Source organism: Myotis lucifugus, unplaced genomic scaffold (genome assembly GCF_000147115.1).
Source record: "Myotis lucifugus unplaced genomic scaffold, Myoluc2.0 scaffold_111, whole genome shotgun sequence".
Lineage (NCBI taxonomy): Eukaryota > Metazoa > Chordata > Mammalia > Chiroptera > Vespertilionidae > Myotis > Myotis lucifugus.
This window is the reverse complement of record NW_005871159.1, coordinates 760,070-767,439: the sequence shown is the minus strand read 5'-3', so window position 1 is coordinate 767,439 and position 7,370 is coordinate 760,070. Positions and strand designations below refer to the sequence as shown.

Sequence of the window (7,370 nt, the reverse complement as noted above, 5' to 3'; positions counted from 1 at the left end):
ATATATATATATTGATATTTATAAAAATACTTATTTTTAATTTATATATGTACACATACATATGCTCACATTTAGATGGTAATAAAATACCACAGCAATAAATGAAGCAATATTAATGAAATAGATACATCTGGACAAGGGAGGATGTCTTTTCAGCCTTTCACAACCAGGGTGATGTGAAAGAGGTAAGTCTTAATAGGCCAAGCTACCATTGTTTGCAATTAATTAACTTCTATCATATGCATCTAGAATGATGCCAATCCTGTAATGTTCTTGAGAGAATTATAAAATAGTCACTTAAATTGTCTTATTGTCCTGTGGTTTAAATGAGAAAGCTGGTTGAGACAGGCAGTTAATGTATAATCTAGATCAGCAATTTTCAACTGGTGTGCCACTGCACACTGGTGTACCACAAAACTTTTTAAAATATGCAATACCTGACCTCTTTTTCCTTTAGATTGTTAAATTTTAAAAGTTACAGTGCTCAACAAAACAAGAGCTGTCAGGTGTTAATGCCCTATCTTGAACCATAAATATATTGGTCATATAATAGAGATGCATCTTATTGGTCATGATATGTAATAAGATTGCATCTGGTTCTTGGTACCAGAAATTCTTAAATACATTTATAGACATTTGATTTTTTAAAGTTACTTTGGATCAAAAAGGATATGTAAGTACTATTATTTTTTTGTAAATCAATCAACATTATATCTATTTTTTGTCACATTGGCAAATATATATTTTTTGGTGTGCCGCAGAATTTTAGTAATTACTTATGTGTGCCATGAGGTGAAAAGGGTTGAAAATCATTGGTCTAGATCAGCGGTGGGCAAACTACGGCCCGTGGGCCGGATCCGGCCCGTTTGAAATGAATAAAACTAAAAAAAAAAAAAAAAGACCGTACCCTTTTATGTAATGATGTTTACTTTGAATTTATATTAGTTCACACAAACACTCCATCCATGCTTTTGTTCCGGCCCTCCGGTCCAGTTTAAGAACCCTTTGTGGCCCTCGAGTCAAAAAGTTTGCCCACCCCTGGTCTAGATAGTTCTTTTTGCTTTAAAGTGACAGTAAATAAAACTAAAAGAAGCAAGAAAGTAAGCCATATACTAGATATTTAAACAAGGACATTTTATGTGGAAGAAACTGCACGTGCAAAGGCACTGGGGTATTTAATATATGTAATGAGCAAGTGGAGAGAATAGTCAGAGGTGTGAGAGCCTGGGTGCTGCTTGAGCATTTTGCGTTCTTTGTTTTTATTCTGAGTGACTTGAGAAGCCACTGGAGGACTTTGAGAGGAGGAACTGTTGTGACTTGGGTTTTAAAAGCTTTCTTCTGGCTGTTAAGTAGAGAATAGATTGCAGGGGGTGACAGAGGTGAGTAGAAAGACATATTAGGAAACCAGTCCAGTCACCCAGCAGAGAAATGATAGCAGGCTTCACCAAGGTGGTAGCGGAGGAAGTACTGAGAAATGGTCAAATGTTAGCTATAATTGAAAGTGTAGCAGGCAGGATTTTCTGATATATCAGCTGTGTCAAACATGAAAACAAAAAGAGAGGAATCTAAAATGATATCAAAGGCAGGATTCCTTTCACTCTTTAAAGGAAACATCAAATTATGGCTAATACTAATCTTCCAGGTCAGTTATATTATCCCTGGTTAAAATATTGTGTAGAATAGCCCTAGGAGCTACATGATTGTGGTTGCACATGTATATTTTTTTCCTACATTTTAAACAATGAATTTGCACAAAACTTGTGGAATAGCAAGTTTCTCTCGTTGGAGAGAAGATTATTAAATATGAACTCATTAAGAGGCAATGTTCAAGTCAACAGATGTTTTGGGGTGCCTCCTGGAGCCATACACTGTGCCAGGTACAGGGATTCAAACAGAGAGGTCAGTCCCTGCCTAAGAAGCTCACAGTGTATTTCTTTCCTCTTTTTAAAAAAATATTTTTATTGATTTTAGAGAGGAAGGAAGAGGGAGAGAGAGATAGAAACATCAATGATGAAAGAGAATCATTCATCAGCTGCCTCCTGCACACCCCACATTGGGGATCAAGCCTGCAACCTGAGCATGTGCCCTAACCGGAAATCAAACCGTGACCTTCTAGTTCATAGGTTGACGCTCAACCACTGAGCTATGCCAGCCAGGTTCACAGTGTATTTCAACAGTTCTCAATTGTAATGTGGTAGAACTTACGAGTTTTTCACAAATAAGTAAAGTAAGATATTTGTATTTTAAACAAATTCAATCAGATATGTCTCTCTCATTTCCTTGCATACTGCTGGGCTTTTGTGAATAATAATTTTAAAAAAATGATGTTACTTACACAGGCCTGGGATTAGCATTCATGTGTGGCACTCCTGAATGGCATGCTTCATGTCGTGAATAACCCGAGATACGCATTTTAGAAATTAGCTCTACTGGATGCTCTTTGGCTGCCATGGCATCTAGCAAAGTGTTGGTCACTCTGTTGAGGCAAATAATTTGACAAGGAATAAAGCTTGACCATGACTGTCAGCTAATCTTTGCTAACATGTACACAGACTGGAGAAAAGTAAAGTTTAAGAAGAAAGCCCTTTGAGGCCTGTTAACATTTTATTAGAGATTCTACAAACACAGTGAAGCCTATGAGAGAGTAAACTATATTAATGATCTTTTGGTACTTTATTACATTAAAGTCCATGGGTCTATCTTGCTCTTTGAATGGATCTTTTACCTATGGGTGATCTTATAGCATTCTATATTGTTCATAAGAAAAATATTAATTCATGGCTATGCAGGTATTCCAAACGTTGACATATTTCATCCATATTATTTTTAAGTATACTTATTAATATCATCAATAATCTCATCAGAAAACCCTAGGGAACTATTAGAAAGCTAATAAGCTTGTAAGTGACAGACACAAACTTTCCAAAACTCTAAATGTTTAAAAATTCAGTCAGTATTCCTGGCAACAAATACTGTCATTTTTTTCATCAAAATTATAGCCTTACTTCATTAATTTTTCAGGAAAAATCAATACCTATCTGAAAAATCATAGTCTATGTCAGTCTTTGTTCTAAGTAAAAATGGAATTCCCTGAAAAAGGTGCTCATTTCATTTGTAACTCAGACAATAACAAAAGTGCCTTTTGTTCTGAGAAAACCATCATGTTTCAGTAGTACGTTGTGTGTAACTGCATTTCAGCATACAGATTCATAGATAATATTAAAAAGACATGCATGAGAAAGTCAATAATTAAAATGAACAATTTTTACTGGTTCATCGAGGAATTATTAAGAAAAACTGGATTTCCCCCCCTGCAAGTATGTAGTGGTAAAAAAAAATAATCCCATGACTACTTGTACAGTTTGGTGGCACTTCTTTTATTCATGCTAAAATGCTAGTACATTATGTTTCACCATCTGTGGAAATACCAATACACTGAAAAAGGCAAATAACATCTTAGAATTACATGCAATAATTTTAATCTTTCAGACCCCTAATACCTTCAAATTACATTTTGATAACCATGTTAGATATAGGTAAACTGGAAAAGGGTGTACATAGCAATAGAAACTATTTTGGGAATTTTTATATTAACAATGGATTAAAAACAATTATTTACTTTAAGTCTACATCTAAGAATTTGTTACTATATTTATTCAGATATCATTTAGTTCATTTGTCACCAAAAGATTTAGCAAATCTACATGTATGTTTCAGGCAAAGGGTAACTCATTTGTGCAGTGAAAAAAAATTCCTAGGAAATTGCTGCCATCCTAAATATTACCTAGAATTGTTACAGTGCCTATATTAACATACTATATGTGGTTTATGACTTTACAATAAGATACCAGCCTCCACTAGATCCCTGTGTGTTGCCTTTGAATTGAATAGTTTTGTCTACTTAAAAAAAGCAAAGGGCACAAATAGAACCCAAATTTTGGTTTTTATATACCGTTCCCCACTCAGCAGCTCTTTGGAGAAATTGCTAGTTCCAGGTCAGGGTAAAGACAGCACAAGGTAAGCCAAGTTCATAAAGGCTAATGGGATGGGGATATGTCAAAAGAAAGCAGTGTCCTGCTTGAGGGAGCATTAACTACACAAATTAGGAATAAACAGGATATTAAAAATAATAATGATGTAATAGTAATAGATCATGGCACATTGAGACAAACAAGGAGCTCATAGATATATTCCTTAAAAGGAAGTAGGGGAGAAGGAAGAAGGTTTTTACAGAGAATGCCAACTAATTAATTTAATTGAAGTAATAGATATAGGAAATTATCATGTTGTAATTAAAAATATAGTAATTGATTTCAGCATAGTTTATCAATGGCTGTAAAACCATTAGGTGAAGAGTTATTGGAGAATACATGGTCTGAAAGAATTACCCCAGAGATTACTTATTTCTTTTTTTAAATATATTTTTTATTGATTTCAGAGAGGAAGGGAGAGGGAAAGAGAGATAGGAACATCAATAATGAGAGAGAATCATTGATTGGCTGCCTCCTGCATGCCCCTCACAGGAGATCAAGCCTGCAACCTGGGCATGTGCCCTGACTGGAAATCAAACCATAATCTCCTGGTTCATAGGTCAATGCTCAACTACTAAACCATGCCCTGGCAGGCCAGAGATTACATATTGATTAGAGGGCAAAAAGTACATTCATAAGGAAGTGATCTCCCAGAACAATCTTAACCAAGTGCTCAAACTTACCATCACAGTAATAGGATAAAGAATTATGTGTCACCTGGTGTGATAAAATGGGAGTACATAATACCAGTTGTATCACATTCCTACCAAAATATTTTGTTGAATTCTAATTATAGTGAAACAATTAAACAAATGCAAACTGTGAGACATCATATATAATAAAAACCTAATAGGCTAAGTGTCCTATTGTTCGTTTGACCCTTAGATCAGTTGTTATGATGTACACTGACCACCAGGGGACAGACACTCTAACCACTAGGTTAGCTTGCTGCTGGGATCCAGCTGATCAGGACTGGGTGAGATAGGACAGACATGCCCTAGAGCCCTCCTATGGTCCCTCTCTGGCCCTAATCATGCACCGGTGGGGTCCCTCAGCCTGGCCTGCAGGAATTGAACTGAAACCAGCTCTCTGACATACCCTGAGGGATCTCGGATTGCAAGAGGGCACAGGCCAGGCCAAGGGACCCCCCACCGGTGCACAAATCCATGCACTGGGCCTCTAGTCTATATATATAAAAGGCTAATATGCTAAGTGTCCGTCTGGATAATGATGTCACATAGCAACACCTGGCTTCCTCTCCCTAGCAACTAGCCTCCTTGCAGTTTCTTCAGCCCAGGAACACGACTTGCTTTATAGCCAGGTGGAAACATTTACACTTTAATCAAATGTCTGTGAAGCATTTTCCTGTGCCTCATCTCACTTGATCCTCACAGAAGTCCTGGAGTAGGTAGATAGGAGACTTGGTGGAATCCTATTTTTTTTTCATTAGCCAGAAAATGGAGATTTGGAAAGCTTAGAAACTTGACCTGACTGATAAGAAGTAAGAAATAGTGGACCTTGAAAATGACTTCAGGTTTTCTTACTGCGTCGAATATAGTCAACCACTGCTACAGTTAAATATTTTACCCTTTGTTCTCCCTGTGTGATCTACAATAATAATCTGCTTTGTGTTGATATTTATTACTGTGTTGCTGATAATGACCTGAAAGAGAAGTTGGGCGATTCACTGGGCTGGAAAAAGTTTAGCTACATCAGAAAGCAGGTGTAATTAAGCAAATACACACACACACACACACACACACACACACACTAAGTTGACTTGTGTATGCGCTCGCTGCATATAGAGCTCTCGCTAGCGCCAATCACACACGTGTATTTCGATCTGTCATTGTCTATTGTGAATTTGGTTGACTCTTCTACTATAGAGAAAGGGCGAATAGCGATTCTAAAATATTTCTTCTAATTAATTTCCTTTCAATGTGCATGAATTCATGCACCGGGACACTAGTACTACATAAAAGACAAAACTTCATGACCAATAAAAAGCATGTGAGAAAACTGATCTGAATTAAGAGTCTAAAGGCACATGACAAAGAAAATGTATGAAATCTGAATGGATAATGGGTCAAAAAATCCTACAAAAGGACAAGTTGGGACAGCTGGAGAAATTTAAATATAGATTCTATATTAGATAATATAATTGGATCAATATGGTATTTCTTGGATGTGAAGATAATATTGTGGTTATTTATGAGGATGTTCTTTTGCTTAAGAGATTCATGTTGGTTGTTTGGAACAAAATGACTTTCAAATGGCTTATAAGAATACATACATGTAAACCTGAAGAAAATATTTACAATTGATAAATCCAGATGAATAGTATAGTGTTCATTATATTATTTTTCTAAATATTTGAAATATGTGAAATTAAAATATTTGGAAGGTGGAGGAGGAAAGATTCTATCTTCAGGATACTATTTTCTGAGAAGAGTTCAGAATACAAATCACAATGGCTCAAAGACTGGAACTCACTATAAGCAAAAAGCTATGTGTATGCAAATACCTTGTTTACCCTCAACCACTGAAAAACACAATATAACAAGAAAGCTAACAAATTCCTGACTGGAAAGTGGGCTGGACAATTTTTAACACTTGATCCAGAAAAACAATATTTATGAATAAGAGTCCTACAGTCCCAATTAGATGAATTCTCAGTGACTCTCACCAGTGGTCCATTTATTCACACATAACAGGCATTTCCTGAAAAGCTACACATGCCAGACTTTCTGCGGGAGTCTATCATGGACAAGCACCTCATGATTTTGACCTTCAGAATTGCATTCACTTTCTCCTGAAAGAGTGCCTAACTGGCAGTTCTGGCTCAGTTGTCTATCTGAAGAAATGATAGACAAGCACATAGAGTAACAAACAGGTAAACACATAAACAAATGACATAAAATAAGAGGACATGCACAGTGTTATGCTGGGTCTGGTAATATTGTGTAGAGTATCTGGTTGGCCAGGTAAGGAAGTGTTGGGTGTGGGATGGAGAGGATACTGTGGCAGCACACATACACAGGAATTAGAGGAAAGGAAAGCTTCCATTTCATTTTGTCTAGTTGTCAGTGATGTCAGAGGTGAGTTGGAATAATCAGTTGCATTTTAAACATGTTGAGTTATCAGGGCTTGTAAGATATCCTATTGCAAAACAAACGTGGAAGTAAAGTAGAACAGAAACACCAGACATTGCCAAATTTATTTTGGAGGCTAAAATCACCCCCGATTGAGAATATCTGATGTAGATGTGTCTTGGCAATTCTTAGACCTGTCAGCCCGACGTTCACATTCAAACCACTAAGGAAATCCTTATTTCCTCTA

General features: G+C 36.4%; 1 protein-coding gene across 1 annotated transcript in view; it reads left to right on the top strand.

The window, feature by feature from the left end:
- RHAG (Rh associated glycoprotein) overlaps positions 1-7,370 on the top strand; it is a 24,976-nt gene that overhangs the window by 1,992 nt on the left and 15,614 nt on the right. The gene's annotated exons all lie outside the window — the stretch shown is intronic.